This window comes from Alligator mississippiensis, chromosome 13 (genome assembly GCF_030867095.1).
Source record: "Alligator mississippiensis isolate rAllMis1 chromosome 13, rAllMis1, whole genome shotgun sequence".
NCBI lineage: Eukaryota > Metazoa > Chordata > Crocodylia > Alligatoridae > Alligator > Alligator mississippiensis.
The window spans coordinates 39478090-39500072 of NC_081836.1; the positions used below are offsets into that span (position 1 = coordinate 39478090).

The 21983-nt window shown below is 44.0% G+C and overlaps 1 long non-coding RNA gene across 1 annotated transcript in view; it reads right to left on the bottom strand.

The window, feature by feature from the left end:
* Window positions 1-4759: 4759 nt before the first annotated feature.
* LOC109284936 (uncharacterized) overlaps window positions 4760-21983 on the bottom strand; it is a 101215-nt gene continuing 83991 nt past the window's right edge. The window contains exons 3-5 of the long non-coding RNA XR_002092564.2: window positions 20285-20350; window positions 11214-11280; window positions 4760-6961 (exon numbers count right to left, since the gene is read on the bottom strand). This is a non-coding gene — a long non-coding RNA (uncharacterized LOC109284936). The remainder of the gene's footprint in view (window positions 6962-11213; window positions 11281-20284; window positions 20351-21983) is intronic.

Sequence of the window (21983 nt, forward strand, 5' to 3'; positions counted from 1 at the left end):
GATTTCTCTCATTAACATGGGGATTCAGTAGTTACGCTGAAGTACTGACAGTCATTTCATGTATTATTCCTGATTTGTTCCAGACAAATAGATTTCTAGGAACATTAGGGTAAAGCTAATTAAGAAAGTTACATCAACCTAAATAATTTTACATTAAACGAAGCCATCAGTGTCTTGCAATAAAATATAGACATCACAACTGAATCCTCATTTCTCATGGGGAAAAGAGACAGGACACTCTCAGTTCCCCTGATCAACATAAAAGGTCACTGTCTATAGAGTAACTACCTATTAGCTTCCAGATCTACAGGCTTGAAAACCTCATATTGCAAATATAGCAGTTATTCATTTTCATGATACTAACATAAGACTCATGATTTTCAAGTATTACAGATGTGATTCAACTTGATCATTCAGAGTGGTTCTTTATGAAGGGGCTTTATATTTCAAAATGCTCTGCAGCACCTGAGAGACAGGGGCTATGAGTTAAGGTAGAAATACATTTCTCTCCACAGCATAGCAATGCACTCTAGTGGCTTAACAATTCATAGATTCATAGATGTTAGGGTCAGAAGGGACCTCAATAGATCATCGAGTCCGACCCCCTGCATAGGCAGGGAAGAGTGCTGGGTTCAGATGACCCCAGCCAGATGCCTATCTAACCTCCTCTTGAAGACCCCCAGGGTAGGGGAGTGCACTACCTCCCTTGGGAGCCCATTCCAGATTTTGGCCACTCTAACTGTGAAGAAGTTCTTCCTAATGTCCAGTCTAAATCTACTCTCTGTTAGCTTATGGCCATTATTTCTTGTGACCCCCCAGGGGCACCTTGGTGAGTAGAGCCTCACCAATTCCCTTCTGCGCCCCCATGATGAACTTATAGGCAGCCACAGGGTCGTCTCTCAACTTTCTCTTGCGGAGGCTAAAGAGGTCCAGGTGCCCCAGTCTTGCCTCGTAGGGCCTCTCCTCGTAGCCCTTCTCTGGACCCTCTCCAGGTTATCCACATCCCTCTTGAAGTGCGGCGCCCAAAACTGGACGCAGTATTCCAACTGCAGTCTGACCAGTGCCGCATAGAGGGGAAGTACCACCTCTTTGGTTCTGTCTGTCATGCATCTGCTGATGCACAATAAACATGACTCATGTTCATCTTGGAGTCCACTAGGACTCCGAGATCCCTTTCCGCTTCCGTGCTACTGAGCAGGTCACTTCCTAGGCAGTAGGTATGCTGGACATTTTTCCTCCCTAGATGTAGCACTTTGCATTTCTCCTTGTTGAATTGCATTCTGTTGTTTTCTGCCCATTTGTCCAACCTGTCCAGGTCTGCTTGTAGTTGTTCCCTGCCCTCCGGTGTGTCCACTTCTCCCCACAGTTTTGTATCATCTGCAAACTTGGACAGAGTACACTTCACTCCCTCGTCCAGGTCACTGATGAAGACATTGAAGAGTATCGGTCCAAGGACTGAGCCCTGTGGGACCTCACTACCCACACCCTTCCAGGTCAATATCGACCCATCCACCACCACTCTCTGGGTACGACCCTCTAGCCAATTCACCACCCACCAGACTGTGTAGTCATCCAAGTCACAGCCTCTTAATTTGTCCACCAGTATGGGGTGGGATACCATATCGAAGGCCTTCCTGAAGTCTAAGTAAACGATATCTACCCCTACTCTTGCGTCCAGGTGTTTTGTAACCTGGTCATAAAAAGAGACTAGATTAGTCAGGCACGATCTACCTGCTACGAACCTGTGCTCGTTTCCCCTCAGCATAATTTTTCCTGCTGGGCTCTCACATATATGAGCCTTAATAATCTTTTCAAAGACTTTACCAAGGATGCAGGTGAGACTGACTGGCCTGTAGTTTCTTGAATCCTCCTTCCTCCCCTTTTTGAAAATAGGGACCACTTTGGCCCTTTTCTAGTCCTCCGGGACCTGGCCCATACACCATGAGTGCTCAAATATTCCCGCCAGTGGCTCTGCAATGACATCAGCCAGTGCCTACAGTACCCTCGGATGGAGCTCATCCGGGCCTGCCAACTTAAACGCATCCAGTCCTTCCAAGTGACTCTGCACCATCTCAGGGTCAATGCTTGGTAGTCTGGCACCCTGCTGTTATCTTTCTACAATTCCAGTGAGAGACTTGTCTTGCCCCTCGCTTAGGAACACTGAGGCAAAGAACTCATTGAGGAGTTCAGCCTTGTCCCCCCTGTCCATCACCAATTGCTTATGCCCATTTAGTAGAGGTCCTATTCCACCCTGGGCCTTCCTTTTACTCCCTATATATCTGAAAAACAATTTTTTGTTATCCTTAACTTGGGATGCCATCCTCAGCTCCACGGTAGCTTTGGCCTTTCTAACTGCCTCCCTACAACTGTGAGCTGAGGTGGTATACTCCTCTTTAGTAATCTCTTCCTGTTTTCACTGCTTACATGCCCCCCTTTTTGCCCTTAGGCTGCTCTGGATTTCTCTGGTCAGCAAAGGAAGCCTTGTGGCCCCTTTCCCCCTTTTCCCTCGCATCAGGATCATCTCCCTCTGTGCCCAAAGGATCACTTCTTTAAGGCACAGCCACTCTTCCTGGGCTCCCATCTCACCAAATCTCTTACTCTGCAGTGCGTCATTGACTAAACGCCTGAGCTCGCTGAAGTCAACCTTCCTAAAGTCTAGCACTTCCACCCTACTAGTTACCTTTCCCACTCTACTCCTTATGGTGAATTCTATTATTTGGTGGTCACTGTCCCCCAGGTGGCCACTGATCTGTAGGTCCCCTACCATGTCATCCCCCATTGCCAGTACCAGGTCCAGTAAGGCATTCCCCCTAGTGGGACCATGTACCTCCTGCATCAGGTGGAGGTCCTGTACACAGGATAGGAACCTGTATGAACAGTGGGAATTTCCTGTCTGCGTCTCCCAGCAGATGTCAGGGTAGTTTAGGTCCCCCATGACTACTGCTTCCCTAGTCTTCATGGTCTCTGAGAGCTGCCTCAGGAGTTCCAAGTCTAGTTCTTCCCCTCCCACTAAATCAGACCCCTCCCACTAAATCAGACCCCTACCACTAAATCCCTTTCCCCTTGACCTCCATGTATCCTAACCCACAATCCTTCTACTTTCTCCTCCTCCAATTCCATTTTGATAATGCTCCTTGACATAGAGTGCAACCCCTCCCCCTCTCTTCCCCACTCTATCCTTTCTGTACAGCTTATAGCCCTCAATGTGTACCGCCCAGTCGTGGGTAGAGTCCTACCAGGTTTCTGTTAACCCCACTAAGTCATAAGTGTTTTCTGCAAGCAGGAGTGCTAGTTCATCTGCTTGCTCCCCATGCACCTAGCATTAGTGTATAGGCACTTGAGCCCTGTGACTGGCACCTTTGTTGCCCCCTGGCTCTGATGCCCAATGGGCCCCTTATTGCTTACCTGCTTATTGCTTATATGTGATGCCATAAACATGTCTGCAGTGCCATGTACTGCACGTTCAGTTGTTCTTTGTGGTGAAAGGGAGCAGTGTGGGGTGTTTTTTTGACTCCTGGATATCCCTGGGAATCCAGGTTGTGACCCCCGCCCCCACTGCTGACTCACTCATGCCCGGCGGTGTCAGCCGAGCCCAAGCGGGGCCAGGATCAGGTGGGGGCAGCGGTGGTGAGAGCCGTGTGGACCATGTGCCAGGAGAGCCCTGCAGGCTGGAGGAGGCAGAGCGAAGGGTGGACCCCCCCATGACCCTGATTTGGGTCGTGACCCAAGGTTGGGAGCCACTACCCTAGACAGTTTGTTAAATTCTGCAGCACACAGCAACAATGAAGGATAAATCAAACCAAGCTGTGATAAAGGGGAGTCTGTTTTTACAACTGTTAGAAGACCCATGATCTGAATAATCAGTTAGAAGTACTTGGCCTCCTTGATGCTTTTACATAAAAAACAATTATTAGTCTGGGGGTGTTTTTTTTCTCCTTCTGAGTAGGCTATTAGTGCTATCAGTACCAACTGCACTATAAAGCTAACTGCACTACACAGCTCAAGCTGAATTTTTTCCTCTTACCCTTTGGGTTTAGCAAGTTTTTGGCCAAATAAATGATGGCATCTTTATTTAACTGTTGAAAGACAGCATATAATGCATTCAACAGCCAACTTTTACTGTCCTTATTCAAATAAGTAAGAGAGACTCAGCAACTTTACTGGGACCACTTGAATGAGGCAAGCTAAACTCACCTTGATGTTGTATTCTTCAAATGCTCAGTCATATGAAGAGGCCATTATCATTTAGAGTCTGTTCAAATCTCTGACATCATGCATATATCACAACTACTTTCATGAGGAATGACTTCCACAATGGTCATTGGGTGATGTATATATACTGGTACTTAGCTCTGCCCCCAAGCCCAAATGCCAGTCCCAACCTACAGACCATTCATATTAAACAGCTCCCAGTTTGATCTTGGTGCCAGTCCAGCCCACTTCCGTGAGCTCTCTGGAGTGTCAGAACCAACGCTGAGATTCCCCTAGCCTGCCCCTTCCCCACAGACTGTTCAAAACTTAGCTGGGCTAAAGGCTGCAAGCACAGGAAGCCCATCAGGACCTGACTTCCATCTATTCTTTTCCCTACTATTTGTCTCAACTGCCCGTAATCAGAGCCAAACGCAAAAGGAGAAGTTAGCAGAAATAAGAGTAACTTGATTTATGTACAAAGATACCCAGGCCATTTGATGCTAATGAGTGATTTCATTTAAGTAATTTAACTAATTCTCCAAGGAATACAAATATTTTTATTGGGCAACCTTCTTAACAACTCTATACTAAATTCAGCAAAACCAGAACAACCCCTTCAGGCACTGGTATAAAGAAAGGGTATATCTATATGATACAAAGGAGCACTGGGCATAGTACCCCAAGCTACATCTGAAAATGAAAGCAGTTTAGCCATATTAACACAGCAGTGCACCTGGGGTGATCAGTAGCAATACTACTTCTGGTTCCAGAGCTAGTGCATGCAAAGCTAACTCGGGGTACCAATGGACTGTACTGCTTTGTGTTAGATAAACCCATAAGCAATAATTTGACCACTCACACTTACATACATTAAGAACCATTGAGGCCAGATGTTTCCAGAACAACTTCTGATCACATCAGTACTTATAGTCAGGTAATTATAGTCGGTCATGCACACAACTACTGCTGTTCCTGAGCCTGCAATTAACGGGCAGTAGGGATTTGCCATTTCAGCTGCCCTATAGTAACTGTCCTTGCATTAGCAATTACTCCACAATGGGTGCATCTGCGCTTGTGCTTTAATGCCCAGTAGCCTATTTTACTGCGCATTAATGCATCACATAAAAACTGTGTGATTACACAAATGCACAGTAAAATAGGCTACTGTGCATTAAGCACCACTTTAAAACCCTGTGCATTCATTACTATGCACTAAGGCAGTCTAATGCACATAATTCCTCACATTGGAGGCACTAAATTTAATGTACATTAGAAAAAGCATCTTAATGCACATGTAGACATTCCCAGTGAAAACCAAACCATGGCAGCTTACCCCTGAATGAGGGACTGCTAAGTTGCTCCAGTTTAGAAATGTCAAAACAGACGCAATATCAGCTACCATGCAGCAGCCCCATTAACTGTAGGGATATGAGTTGCTGTATGTTGCAATTAGCCCATAGTAAGGCAGGATGGCTTAGAATTGTTTCACATCAGGATTAGCTGTCCTGGTATACCTCTAACTCTGGGGTAGGAGCAGGTACGGGAAGAATAGCCATTGAGCAACTGCAGCACAATAAAGGTCTATCCTCTGTTAATTAAGAGCCATATAGGGAATTGTAAGGTGGGAGGATCTGGAGCTCCTAGGGTCCCATCTGTGATTGTGACCCCTAGTAAGGGAACTGCTGATTTATGCTTTAAAAGACTAAAGGACTTTTGCTCTTCAAGTACAGAAAATAAGAGTGTTTGGATTTATTTAGGGCACAGACAGAAGTGACAATTTTTGCCTAATCTGGCCACAGAAAACCATTTAGAGCTGTGATCAAACCTGTCGCTGTTTTCAGAATGGGAGGGGGGAAATGGAGTGGAGGGGCATTTTTCAGCCCCCCTGGAAGGTGGGGCAGGTGTATTGGAGCCCTCCTGAGGTGGGACACTCCAATCACCCACCCCACCCTTCAGCACCAGTTGGGAAGCCCCAAGAATGAGCTTCCTCCGCTGCCTTTCCCCTCTCCCATTCTGAAAACAGCCAGCACTGGTGGAGAGCCTGGCTGTTGCTATAGGAACCTGGCTGCAGCTTCCTGGCTGGCAGCTATATTCCCCTCCCCTTGGAACCAAGAGTGAATGTCTGTTTGATCAGGGGGGACCTTGCAACTCAGAACACTTTACAGAAATTGTTCTGAGTTCCAGCTGGGAGCTACACTTCTGTCTGCACTCTTAACCTATTATTAAACCCTGATGGATCAGAAACCCTATTAAGAAAACAAGCTGAGCGTTAACTACGGCTGGCTGGAAAGTGGAACTCTTCTCCCACCAAGACTTCCCTTTGGAAAATGATGTCCCAAATCAGGCTAAAGTTAAGAATTAGAAACTTTTTTTTTTGAGGAAAGGGATTTTCAGAGAAAACCAGAAACAGAATATTTCAGATTGCTGGCTGCTCACCTGGAACAGCCTTGGCCAATGTCACACTCTGGAGGCAGAAAGAGGAAACTGACTGAGCCTTCCAGCCTGGCTGCTGAACATGTAGCACATCCAGCTTCCCATCCCTGGCTGCAGAAGTGGGGCGCTCAGCTTCCATGGCTCCCCAGCTGCATGCCTGGGAGGCTTTTAAGAGAACAAGTGACACTTGCAAGCAGCCATGGAGCTGTCATGTCAATTTTTCCCAATGGAAAATGTCAATGTTGTGCAAAGGACCATTATCTGTTGGAAAATACCCAGCTGGAACATTCCTGCCCAGCCTGGATAACACTGTCTTGCAAGGTGTTCTAAGACTGTCCTGCCACAAAGAAGAAAAGCAATTAGCATTAAAATGAGGAATTAGCACATGTATTGAAAGATAGCACATTCATGAGCTGTGAACATTACCATGACCATTCTCGTTGGTGCTGAACCATGGATGGACACACTGGAGTATCCAGGAATCTAGCCCTGCTCTGGAAAGAGGGGGGCTTCCATTTTCAGTGAGACTGTCAAGGGATACATTCCTCTGAACTGTATATTCTCTCTCACTCCTACTCTTATCCTTATATATGTTTACTCTCATGTTCTCAACATTTAGCTCAGCCAATTCATTTTATCATTCTTGCCCTAATCATCAAGGCTGCTCCTTGGATGGCTTTATGTAACTTGATTAAAGTATTTTCCATTTAGTTTTGTAACAACTGGCATGTTGATTGTAAGTTACACTTTTGCTTTTAACTTACATAGTGGTCATGGATAGCCACAAGTTGCTGGAAACTGTGCCCACTAGTGGAGTAAGAAAAACCAAATGAGTCTTTTACGTTGATAGCCCTTCAGTGAAATGGAAAGACCGACAGAGAGCTGAAACAGACAGTTTATAAACAGACATGATCTGCTCTTAGCAGTGCATCTTTCTCACTGACTCTACCAAGGTGGCACGATTGAACAGAAGGATCCTAGCACTCTGAGAACCCAAAAAACTCCATGTGGTAAGTCCACTGGAGGGAGGCTTGTCATATAAATAGGGCCTGGTTTAAATTGTGATTTTGTGATCATGAAATTAAGTGATTTTCACAAAAAATACGATCTGCATTGATATGCCTTGATATGGCTGCTTGCTAGGGAGTTCCCCATGGCATTTCATTGCAAGAAGATGGAGCATCAGGCACACAGCCAGGTGAGTCCAACCTCCCCTCCACCCCAAACCCCACCCCACACCTCTTCCAGTGCGGTGTGGGGAACTACATGCCCCACGGGGGAAATTTGCAGCATTCTGCTCAGAGACTTTATTCCCCTTCCCCACCCTGTGCCAGACATTTGTGATCCCCATCTCCAGCCTGGCACTGGGGGCTAGGCTCAGCCAGCCAGATGGCCCTAAACCTGCTCCCTCAGCCAATCATGGGGTGGGGTCATGATCATGGGTCATGATCTGGGTGCAAAAATTGCAGCCCCCACCATTATCAGGCCACAATACTAATGAACTGGGCCTGCAGTTTAAACGAGGCCCTACAGATAAATGTTTTTACTATTTTAGCATTGAAGTGTGATTGATTTGGAAACTGCTTCCCAAAGTTTGTGTCCCCCGCTTCAACTGCCACAAACTCTGTGAAGCAGTAATCCAGAGGGTCCACAGCTTGGAACTCTGGGGAGTTTGCCATTTGCCATTCCCATCCTAGTATGGAGGCTTGAGGCTCCAGGCTCAAGAATGAGATACTTAGATTGTGGAGTCTGCATTTCAGAAAGGGGCGTAAGTATGATCTTCATCCTGAGTGTGTCCTGATGCCCAAAGCTTGAGAGAAAGACTAGACCAGGGGCTCCCAAAGTTTTTATGCCACGGCCTGGCAAACCACAGCCCAGAAGTGGCCACAGCCCAGCAAAGCGGGGCCCAGCAGTCGCAGCTGACTGCGGCTGGAATTTCTGGCCAGAAAACAGGTAAGGATACCCCAACACCTGGGCAGGGGAGTGGGCCAAACCCTGCACTGCCACAGGCCCTGCAGAAGGCGCCGCGGCTTCTCCGCCCAGCTCTGGGAGGCCTCTGTTTGCTAGTCTGCAGCCACTTCCAGTCTGGCAGCTGACCATGCTGCGGATCAGCAGCCAACCTGCCACAGCCCAGCACCAGGCCATGGCCCAGGGATTGAGAACCCCTGGAGCAGACTGTCCAGTTCCATCCAACCTAAGAGCACATGACATCAAGAAAGGTCTAAATCTAAAATAACAGCCTGGGCTGAAACTAAAGCAGCGTGGGGTCACATCCCTGAACTGCAAATAACATGATGAAAGTCAGTTTGTATCCCTAGATTACGTTTTCAACAATTTGACACCTAAATCCTTGAAGCATTCTGCTCTATCCCAAAGAGCTTCTCCCCTGAGGCAACAATAGTAAGATACATATTTAAAAACAGGGTTTATAATGATCAATGTAAAACAATTATCTTGACTTTCCTGACAGCTAACCTCACGGAGCATTAGAAAAGCATGCAAGTTAGTCTCAAGATAGGCTTTGATACAGAAAGGTCTAGTACAGATCAGAAGGCCTAATTAAAGTGAACACTGCACAGCATTCCTAGTGAGCATATTAATCCTTCAGGAGGAGTAGGCTGTGGATGTAGCATCTCAGTTCAAGTGCTTGGATTCTTTGCCAGCTGTATTTCAGTGCAAAAACCAAGATAACAGGAAATTATGTTTCCTTTGTAAAAAAAGTGACGTAGTTTTTGGCCTTAATCTTTGTAGAACTGTTGTTGCTTGGTTCTCCCTCCACCCCCAAAATTAAACCTACCTTCAATCCTGAAAAATAACTTTAAAAACCACTAGTTACTTAGTTTTGTTGCTGTTTTCAATTGAATATCTGGTATACAAATATTTACAGTAGGCACTGCAACTGCACATTGTTTCCAGCCCAAAGGGATATAAACAAGCCTTAAGCAGTCTCAAAAATAGAAGCTCAGAGTAAACTTGTCCACTGGAGGTCCAAGGAAGTCAAATTAAGAGCTTATTCCAAGGCAGTCTATTAGACTCTTTCTTGCCCTAGCATCTGACTATGATAAAAATGGAAACATTTTCAGCAGTTATTATAAGAGATCAAGATGTCATTAGCCTGAAATGCAGCCTTTGAAAATTTCCTATTCTGAGCCTTAATTAATGTCAAAGTGGAAATTTGCAAGTATACCAGGATTAAATCCCCTAAATTTTGCAAAAATGAGCTGTAGCCTTTTTGGGTGGTCAGGAACATTTCAACAAAATCATTTTGATCAGATAATGCCAATTCACCCAAATGAAAAAAGCTTTTTGCACGGATATATCAGATCTCATGAAACTTTACTCATAAAGGAATTCTTGGCTCCGCGCTGGAATTTATGTCAAAACCAGAGAGAGATGCATCTGTACTGGGATATAAACTGACATTGCCAAATGAAGCAGACTAGCTTCATTCACCCAGAACAATTGATCCATTTCCCTGGGTGAAACAGACATTGCCCTTTGTCGTGTAGGGGCAGGTCTTTGCCCCTCCCAGCAATAGCCAGAACCCAATCTTGTGAAGAACACTCAGGGCACACCTCTATAAACAGGGGAACCTCGAGTTTCCCAGCTAGCAGGGGAACACCCAAGCAATCCTCATTCCTATGCAATCAGGGAAACCCAGGCAGGTGCTCCCAGGGTTTCAGGACCCGGCCTCTGAAGCCCCAGGAGCACCTGTCCAGGGCAGCTGGAGAGTATGGTCAGCTCCAGACTGCCTGTGTTCTCCCACCTTAAATCCAACAGACATCTGCAACAAAATGCAACGCAAATTCATACTACTAATGTCACCGCCACACATTTTTGGCATTAGTGACATAACAAGGGGCATAAACGTCTGTTTTCTTGGACTTTGTACTTTCATTAAAAAAAATTATGGCAGCACAAAGGCAACACCTGTTTCCATCCTAAGATAAATAGCCTGGTTGTTACAGTACACCCCTGTGATGTGAAAGAATAGCAGAACAGGGACTTGAACCTGCATCTTGGGTGAGAACCCTGACTATAAACCTGTTAGGTATTTATTACAAGGCTGGGGAATCTCTTATTTGCTAAAAATTTAACAACGTCTCTGCCCTGATGCAGAATGGAGAAAAAAAATGAAGTCTCAATACCATAAGGATGAGAAAAATAGATTACCCCCAAGCTCTAGCCAGAAACTTTGATTAACTAAAACATTTATTTTCTTCAAACAATTGTGTGTGAACTCAGAGGGAAAAGCATCTCCTACTAACTTAACCAACTTCTTTTCTTCAATGTGTTTTCTGGGACCACCTTCAGAAGTCTTTTACTTTCCTACTGAAGTTAGATTTGATTTTAATGAACAATAAACTATCCATAAACCTAACATGATGTTGTAGCTATAATGGTCCAGGAAATATATGAGGGGCAAGATTTTTTAAGAGCAGTATCTTTTGTTGCACCACTATGGTTGTGCTAGACTTGGTTCTTCCTCAGCCCTGAGGAGGAAGCATTGCATTCAAAAGCTTGTTTAAGTCTTTTCCAACGATGCCATTAGTCCAATGAAAGATTGGACCACAAAAATCTTTGCCTACCCATAAGCTTGGTTTTCATACAGTTGTCCTCTCTGGCAACTTCAGCTCATGTTGGAATTGCAGGGCTCTGTTTTTAATAAAAGGAAACAGATAAGTGATTTTTTTTCCTAAACAGTTCAGCATTCTAGAATGAAATATCACATATTACAGAGTGCAAAGGAAAGTTGCTATTGAAAGCAAATACAAAACTGCATAAATAAATCCTGAGCTTTGAAAATATCCTTATAGAAGACAGTTCTGTTAGGAATTCTTTAATAGTCAATGGTTTACACATGGTATGTTCTGTGTTGACATCTACTGAACAGAGAACTGGGTGGGATTTGCAGGAAGTTAACAGCTAATAGAAATAAAATATTAGTTATTTCTATATGGTATGGCAGCATCACACCCATGTCTAGACCACAATTGTATATTCAACTGAATTGCACAGGTGAGAATCTGTCACATATCATAGACAATGTTGAAATGTTAATAGTGTAAATCCAGGGTAAAAATGTAGCCAAAAGGGAGTAAATGTTTGGACGTGTGTAGACGAAATGGGGGCCCTAAATTGAAGCGGGGGGGGGGGGGGTTTAAAAAGCACCGCTTCAATTTAGGGCAGATTAAATCCCCATGTCATGCACATATCCTGCTGCTGACATACCTGCCTCTCTGGCAGGGAGGGGAGGGTGAGCTGCTGGGCAGTCCTTGGGCTGCAGGGGGGCCTGGTGCTTCCCTCTGTGGCAGCAGTGGTCCCCACTCCCCAGGTGGCCCCTGCCTGCAGGCACCCGGCTCGGGCAGTCCCAGGGGGCACCACAGCCATGGAGGGAAGCACCAGGCCCCTGTGCAGCTCAGGCAGGCAGGTAGGCTCCGGGGGTGGGGGAAAAGATTATGCTCGCCACTTCTCTTGGGCAGAGCCTGCTTTCCCAGGCTGCTGCCAGGCTGCCTGCAGGGCTTCCTACAGAGCCGCAGAGCTGCATGGAGCCTGGTGCTTCACTCCACAGTTGTAGGGGCAGCAATCTAAAACTTCTTGAAGAAGTGCCCCAAATCATTTAAGGTGCATTACGCTGCCGAATTTCCTACAGCAGCTGGAATTAATGAGCAATATGCTGCCAGGGCACGCAAACACCGACACCATTAAAGTGCTGCAAAAGCATTTAGCCCGCTTTAAAGTGTTGTGCACACATGCCTCTCGTTTTGTCTACACACAGTCAGGTGACAGAAATAAAATGTAGGGTAGGACTGGTACAAATAAACAATTAGAGTGAGTCACAAACTAATCATTATCCTGATCTCTTCTTCCAAAGGTGTATCCAAAGAGGCTGGTTTGCATTTATCCCAGTCTAAGGGCTCTAACCTCAAATTACAAACACTAATTATAAATTGACTTAACATGTTTTATCAATTCCATTAAGGAATTAATGGCAAAAGTGGTTTGCTATGTGCTTTTTCATCTTAGGTCGTAGTGCAAACATCTCTAAGTTAACTGCATATGATCAAATAAAATACCAAGCATCTGTTCTATATACTGGGAAGAAGGAAGTGCTTAGTCACAGACAAAATTTCTGAGGCTAAGACAGGTAGTCCCTGAAGAGACAGCTAGCCAGGATATATTCTAAAGAATAGAAGGTGCTAGACCTGCCATAGGTGGCTGTAGTGGGCTGGAACTAAAGTGGAGACCTATGATTATGTCATTGGTAAAAAGTGTATCATGTGATTTATGAGTCTTACAGGCAGTCCTAATTACAGCTGGGCATATAATGGATATTTTAATTCAGTGACCAAACCAGAGAAAACAAAGGTTTGTGTAGTACCAAAAGAAAACAATTTTGACAATTAGTAAACAAGTAAGATTGTATTCAATCAAAAATTAAATGTTTTATTTTGTTTTGTAGGACTTTAACTTCTTTAAATTTCCTTTAACAAAAGCTATTATTTAAATGAAAACATTGCTTTGAAAATGCTGATACAAAATGTTTCATTTTTTAAATAAAAATATATTTGATTTGCAATTCTTGAAATTTTTTTAAATTTGCACCTACTTACAGCTGAAGTTACTGTCTGAATTTTGTAAACAAGGACGCAGTATTCCTGAAATGGCAATTTTTCAGTTAATTTACTAGTTTTAAGAAAAACTTCCCCCAGCTCTCAACCTAATACTGTAGCAAAACCCCCAGTTTTTGTTTTTGTTTTAATTTGTAAAATGCATTCCCTCCCCTTCCCCAACCATTTCTGACTTTCTCTCTGCCCTCTCTATCTCTTATAAGTGATTACAAGTAGTACTAGGTAAGCTAAGTTCTTGTATACTATTATTGTAATAAGCCCCTTTTTTATATATTGTATATAGTGTTCTGTTATGTCTGTATTGATTTTTACTGTTTTACATTGTATTACATTATGTTCCTATTATTTTTGTATTAATTGTTACTGTTTTATATTGGATGTATATGATTGAGGCCTGTGTCTGTAAAGTGATGTCAAGTATCCATTCCCATCTTGTTCCCATCTTGTCCCCATGCCCTGTTGTGCAAGTATGTTGCAATTCTGTAACCTCTCCCATGTAAATTGGTTTTCCTTGAATGCCTGAAACAAAAGAGTGAATGGATGAGTGAAACACAATGATAGCAGGACCCCCTACTAAAATCACCCCACCATCAGAACCAATACCTGGACCGACGGCCCAGCCCTTGCAGCCACCCTCAGCATTCAAGAAACAAGAGATGAGGCAACCCACCATTGTGCCAAGGCTGCACATGCTCAGCAAGAACACCTGGAACCCTCTGGAACAAGACTACCTTGCCTGGACAGGCCCTCCCTGTAGGAGATCAGAGGTAGTCTGCCCCATAAAAGGGGTAGTGAAGACTGACTCCTTGGGATGACATCTTCACCTGGACCAGACCTGCTCCACTTCATACTGCCTATCAACCCAGAGGCCCTGCCAGAGACCCCCTCTGGACAACACCTGCTGGAAAAGACCCTGACTGGCCATCAAGGACCCCCTCCCAGCCTGGATAGGTAGCTATCCCCCCCATGCTCTCTTCAACCAAGGACTTGGACTCTGTTTCTCTTCCCTACCTGGACTCCAACCCTTCCACTGAGTCTCTTTCTCCTACTACCATTGTGTGAGTGTTTGTGGGAGTGCTTGTGTGAGTGTGTGTGGGAACCAAGCTGTACAGTACAGTGTTCATTTAATAAAAGTGTTATTTGGACACCTGAGTTGGGTTTTGCTTTACTATGGTTCAGGCCTGCTCCAGTCTCTGCTCCTCACCCCTCTAACTTCTATCTCATCTTTCCCGCTCCTGCTTCTGGCTCACTGCCACCTCCAACACCTGTCCTGAGCTCCTGTGGCTCCAGCCATCCTGAGCAACTCTCTGCCTGCAAACCCCTGTTTCTTTGCTATTGCCTTATCCCCACTGCCTTTCCCCCGATCTCTGCCACTGCTATTGCCTTATCCCCACTGCCTTTTCCCCTGATCTCTGCCACTTGCTCTTTAGTTACCAAGCACCCCAAGCATAGGTACCACAAGCACCAGCACACACACATTGTCACCTGAGTCAGTGTTTAACCTGTGTGTATATGTGGATGTATGTGTGTATTGTGTATGATTTCACGTCATTATCATTATGGCATGTATGTGCTCGAATTGGTGATAGGTATGCATGTGCCTAGGCTGGTTTGGATGTGTATGTGCCTGAGTTGGTAGTGTGTGTGCGTGCACCTAATTGATTTGTGTGTTTGTATACGTGCAATTGTGTCACACCTTCCCATCTAACAGCACGATATTGAGATCCTGAGCGTTGGCCGGACCCCACAGGGCAACAATACATTGTGCTTCATTTAAATAAAACTGAAGGCAAGCACAAGTGCAGTTAATCTTAGTATCCAGTTAATCTAAGTACCTAATCATAAAAGTTCACAGCATAAAGAAGAACAGTATAAAGCCTGCCTGGATACCCAAAGCTGCCTAGCAAGTTACATGCAAACTACCTAGCAAGTTACATAATTTTCCTGTATTTGGCATAAAAACAATAAGTTAATTTCCCGTTGTCAGAGTTCATGTGATAAGTCCTGAGCCAAGAGAGAAGGCTTATACAAATCATCTTTTTATTATTGTCATCATGAGTTCTATAGTAGGCAGTACCTCATTTTTCATAATGCTTTCTTTCCTGAATAATGGAACAAATGGCTCTGATCCAAACCATTCTCTTTTACCACACAAGATTGGGCTCTTTCATTAAGGTTAGGTCTGTCTTTAAGAATTTAGAGAATTCTGACTTTTCCTGCCAAGTCCTGCCAGAGTAGATACCCACTCATAAGCTAAAATACATCACTCTGCATAACTGGACTGAATTAGAACAAGTAATTACTGAATGGCTTGATAACTGAATCACTGATCTTTAAGTAAATGGTAACACAATGAGTTTTCTAGGTTTTACAGTAACAGTAAAGCCTGTTCGTATTTTTTTTAAAAAGGGAAAAAGAGAAAAAGAAAAATCAACACTTCCTAGAAATACAGTGCTGTTGAGAAGAAGCTTTATATACACTTAGGCCATCCATATTTTCCCAGTTGGACTCCCATTGTTCAGTTGTATTGGATTTCTTTGTACACTTCAGTCTAACTATAATTTTGAAGAGCTCAAAGGCAAGTGGTTAGGTTAAAACAGTGTGTCATGAACATACTCTGGTTGGGGATTTGTGGAGAGTCATGCAGATTTTCTTGTGTTTGTTGTACTAATATAGTATGTGTGGTCTTATTAGAAAGCCAATCTTGTGCTGCATTCACTTATGTCATTTTTATAACGGTCTAAATTATGTTATACTGTCTATGTACATCTATGATTTTGGTGATGGTTTAGCCAAAGGAAAAAGTGAGGGAGCAAAACTGCTAAGTAACTCCTGCTATTGTGATACTAGGACAATTGCTTTGCCCAATAACAGACAAAAGGAGCCACTGGTGGGAAGACCACACAAGTTATTATCAACTGTTTGTAACAGAAAAATAACCACACAATAGCGAAGTCATCTGAGCAATGGCTCATTAAGTCAGAGGAATACCAGATATTCTAGGGAGAGAAATTATTGGAGGATTCTGAGACTCATGAGCAATTAGAATAATGCTGATGGGGGAGTGGCTGGGAAGTATCTTAGGGTCTATCTAGAATTGACTCATGGCCTTTGGCTCCCAACCTTTGAAATTTCAAGGTTACTAGCAGTCAGGGTGGCAGAATCATCAGGAAGACTGAACTCTGGAAACACCAGCTGGCAGCTCTCTCAGGAGACTTACGGTATAGCCAGATAATAGGGCAAGAAGTTTTCTTGATAGATACATAATTTTTTGTTTCTTGACACATTTCTTAATGGAAACTTTGTGCTGTAACTGTGTATTATTTGACTGCATTGGCAAGTTTTTACAATTTTTGACTGATATTTGACTGGTCAAATACCCAACCCTGGTTATGAGTTCATAGTGCGCACCAAAGATTTTTCATGAAATCTTCCTTTCAAAACAATCTAGTAGTATCTTGTTTGCTTGCAAGAGAGCCCAGGTTTGACTGCAATAGGTTATACATGGCATAAATATTTTATAGCAGGGGTCAGCAACCTCCAGCATGTGTGCTAGAGCGTGGCATGTGAGGCCATTTTTCTTGGCATGCCACAGTCAGCCCAGGCTCTGAGTAGCAGCCACCAGTCATGGAGCCCAGGCTGCATGCAGCAGGCAACCAGGAGGCTTCAAACCTTGCTGAAAGTAACCTGGGCTCCATGGCTGGTGGCAGCTGTCCAGAGCCTGAACCAGCTGCAGCCAGAAAGCTGTAAACAGCTGCACAGGGCTCCACAACCCTGGCACCAGCTCCATGGTGGCAACAACTGGGTGGGCACCTCTGGGCACAAGGTGGGGAAGAGCCATGGGGCAACACAACCCTGGCCCCTCCTCTGCCATCTGCCCAGAGGCATGTGTGCAGCTGCCGCTGCCATGAAACCAGTGCTGGAGCTATGAAACCCAGTGCAGCTGTTTGCACCCTGCCAGCTGCTTGCACTGCCTCTGGCACCGCCTCATCTATCTGCTCAGAGGCACATGCCCAGCCAGCACTACAACAAAGCCAGTGCCAGGGCTGCAGAGCCCAACAGAGCTGTTTTCAGTCTGCCCATCAACTGCTGCAGCTGCCCAGAGGCCAACTGGTCTGTGGCAAGCAGCTGGGAGGCTGCAAACACTTGCACAGGGGAGGGGCTGAGGTTGTACTGCCCCAGACTCCTTCCTGGCCATGTGCCCAGAGGCACACACGCAGCTACCCCTGCCCCCCACAGAGCTGGTGTTGGGGCTGTGGAGCCCCTTGCAGCTGTTTGCAGCCTCCTGGCTGCCTGTCACAGGTGGCCTGGGCTCTGGGCCTCTGCAGCAGGTGGCAGGCGGGTGGCAAACAGCTGCACCAGGATCCAGAGCCCTAGCACTGGCTTTGTTGGGGTAGCAGATGCACAAACGTCCAGTGGAACATGGCAGGGAAAGGGCTGGGGCAGCGTAACCCAGCCCCTCCCCTGCTGCCCTCCCGGAGGTACACGTGCAGCTGCCACCAGCAATGAGGATCAGACCCCTCATGGGTCCCCGCCTCTAGCATGCCAAGTAAAATGGGTGGAAATGGGGTGTTTTCAGTACTTTGGCCAAAAAAGTTGCTGACCCCTCATTTTATTATGTGAGGTCCCTGATTTACTGCTATCCTATTTAGCAGCAGATACCATGTTTTATCTGTGTTCACTTGTAGTCCGATTTTCTTTGCTTCATTTGTCAGTCAGGCATACGGAGCTTCTATATCTCTGGGCGAATGATATTCCAAGCTAGCCCACCCTATGAAATGGGGGACCTAACAGTAACATTTCTTTCACAACCCAGGGAATCCACCTTGAGCCAGAAGAAATTCCCCTGATGCAGCTGTGGGGTCCAGTATAAGGGCAACAGAGCTAAGATTTGAAGGGATAAGGAGTTATCCCAGGGCAAACTTTGGTCTGTTCTTTGGGACAAGTGTCAGGACAGTAGGGAGAAGCTCAGGGCTCTGCAGGGTAATCTGCAAAAAGGCTTGTGATAAGTGGTGTCCAACTTTCCAACCCTGCAGCCTGGATGAGTGGTTTGGGGCTGGCCCATGGGGTGGGTCTACATGTGAGATCCAAAGCACCAGATCCAGCCCTATTCCAGCTCAACCCTGTGTGCGTCAGATACAGCTACATGCTGGCCAGACCCTACATGCAAGGCCGTATCATCTAACCCACAGGGCTCCCCACGGGCCAAGAAATTTGGCACCAGGGGAGCAACAATTAATGTCACCTCCATTCCCCCAGTGCCAAAGTACCAGACCCAAGAGCCAGATGACATGGGTCCATGAACCAGATCTGGCCTGCAGGGTAAAGGTTGAGACCACTGGATGAACAGGGTTACAAAGGGGATGCTGCAAATACATGTCTAGTTAACAGATGGAGGAGACAGGAAAGTGCTATATGTTTTTTAAAGCTACAACCAGAGTCAGTCCTAAACAGTCACAGGAACATGGGCTACATTCAGAAACACTGGCATCTAGTGGCCAAGCTAAAAATGCTCCGAGAGGTATGCTAAATCAGATCGCCCAAATAGTTATGAAAACCTGTTGCAAAAGAGACATACTTTCCATTTTCCTCTTAAAATGATTGAGTGATTTGCAAAGCTAAACATTATGACCTACTATTCATCTTTTTCAGAGACTTCAGCATCCTATTAACAATGCTGACACTAGCAAAAAGTGCTGGAATCAGCAAAAACTTCTGGAATCTGAAATCTTCCCTTTACTGATAAGGCAACAGAAAGTTATAAGTGTCTGCTTAGCACTGTCTGAAGCATCCAGCCTATGCGTTACCACCCTTTGTTGGTGAGAACTTGCAAGTTCAGGGTCATGGAAATCAAGGAAATCTAGAGCCTACCAGGAACATTAATTTCTAAAGCGGTGTTCAGAAGGGATGTTTTGTCCAATTCAGTAGTAGCTAGAATGAATTAAGTATTTTTCTGAACAAATTTTCTAATCCAACACTCCCACACCAGGTGTCATCTTAGCATGATATGAAATGTCTGAAAAAGCTAAACTCCCAAAAGACAAGTTTTGATAGGGAAACTAATCCAAATACTAGGATTAATTTGCCAGTGCTAAAGCACGGTTTTCTTAATACATTCAAAGCAAAGTACTTATCAAAATGGGCATTGAATATAAAATAACTATGCAACTTAACCAGCAATAATTCTAATGTGAAACTTCTCACTTTATCACATGGAATAATTGAGACATGGCACGGATGCCTGCTCACTAATCCTTTACCCACAAGTAATGTGGTACTCCTAAACCTCTGACATGATGCCGTGCTATACCATCATGTACTCTCTAACAGAAGAACGATTTTTGCTCAGGCTTAGCAGTGGAAATTCACTGAAGGCACAGGACTTTGAGTTTCTCTTATTTATGTTGTAAACGTGGTAACAATTGATCTAGAGGCAAAGAAACTGCAAGACCCTGGATCAGGGTCTCCCATTCAGCTGATCTGTGCTCAGCACAGAATGGAAAGAGAAGAAAACTGATTTAACATATCTGCACAATTGATGACTTCAGTGGACTATGAACTTTGTTTGGTTTCAGTTGTCTAGTTGGACAGGTCTTCATCCAAGTGACATATGCTACTACAGTTGGTACTCTTGTTGGCAGTTTTAGGTACTCATGGTGGATTTGACATGGAGGGTGAACTCTTAGATTTTTTAGACTAAAAATGGTAGAAGACTGGAACATCAAGACCCTGATGTAATATAAGGTCTAAAACCTATCAAGGTTGAAACCAAGGCACTGGATAGTCAGTTTGGTATCTTTTAGGGATATTATTAAAAAAAACTCCACACAATAAATATTCCAGCAATTACAGTACGTCTAATACAATAGAATAATGTACAATACCATTGCCATAGAATAAGATTTAATTCTAATGCTGACATCAAATTTCTACTATAGCACTAAAATGAGTGTACTGTTGCTACACAGAAAAAATCAAGAAGTGACAGACATGTTAACATATAAGTGAATATGTAGGCTAAGAATTACCTCATATGAATGAATATTCATTGCTTCCTGCAGCAATTGTGCTTGAAAATTTGGAGAGGGGAAATCCTGTGGATGGAATAAATGTTCAAAGTGACAAGGCAGTATCAAGTTGCCAGGCCCCCAGATAATAGCATCTGGTGTTTCTCCCCCACCCTATTCTACATATGCATTAAATTGTGTTAATACTAGTCTCAGCTAGTTCATGGGTCAAATATATAGACAGTACTTGGATCTGTATGCAAACTACTTGCGAGAGAGGATGTGACACCTTTTGACTCCAAAAGTAGCAGATTTTTGGAACTTGTTAAAGTACTCAGCTAAATGTTGAAAAAAAACCACTGCGTGCTAAATTGAACCGTGGATGCTAAAACTAACAGGGCTATGTGCAACTTGGGGAGTCAAGTTCTCTTACAAAGCTGAGATTTACTAGTGTACATACACTACATATCACATCATACTCCTTTCCTTTCCTGTACTCCTTTCCTTTCTTATTGCAGTTGATAAGCTCTTTGGGGCCTAAATCTCATTTCTTTGATGAGAGGGCACTGGGAAGAAAGCACTGTCAATAACCCTAACAATCTCTGAAGTAAACTACTTCAAACTGCTTTTTAGTGAATACTTAGTTGGTCCTTATATACAGCCTATGATAAACTGGGAAAATATACAGACCCAGTTTGCAACATATTCCTTTCTGACAGAGGCAGACACAGGACCTGTTAGCATGAAGTGACAAATCTCTGGGAAACATAAAAGTCCTACTAATTCATTTTAAAATTGATTTAAATATTTGTCCTTTTTTCATAAGAGCTAACATATTCATTGTAAATGTGATGCATTTCATTATCCCTAGGACCAGCAAAACAATTGAATTTGTAATAAAGTCTGACCTAGAAATTCAATATACTACATAATACTATCTCTGAATAGCAGATGGAGCTCTTTGGTCTTTTTTGACTTCATAAACATATTTGGAAACCAAATAAACTTAATAATACTCTTTCTACAGAGACAGCCTTGGGTAACCAGAAGTAAACAAACTAATTTCCTCTATGTCTTAAATACAAAATCCATGGCTAAAAGTTAGTTGATTACTGTAACAACAGGTAAGAAATAGGGCAGATTGCATGGAAATGAAATGTTGTCAAGCATTATCTACAGGAGTTTCACTTTAATTTGCTCCTTCTTATTCCATTTTCTTATGAATCTTCACATCGCTTACTAGTTTCTCAAAAATACTGACAAAGCAACATTTGATTAAAAAGTAAATGGTGTTGCCAACACTTCATTCCATGGGAAATTAAATGCTGATTTCACACTGACTTAGTATTGCTCTTCCAGTCTGCTCTCAGACCTGACATTTTTGCTTTTCCTCTGGGTATCCAAGCCCCAGTGTCTGAACTAATCAATTATGACTGAACACTGAACAACTTGGGCATAGTAAAAGAATGTGGGCATATTCCAGCATGGTAATGAATGAAGAAAAAATGTATTCATAGCAACATATATGATCATGGGTTCACACACACTGGATTAGAGGAAAAGAAAACAAAATGTCTAGCTTTGCTACAACCGTTTTTCTCTATTTTACAAATTCTCAGGAGAGCCAGCAGACTGACATTGATAGCTAGGGCTGTGTGAAACAGCAGTGTTTCATCTCGACTTCCATTTCACCGTTTCAAAGGGACAGTGTTTCATTTCA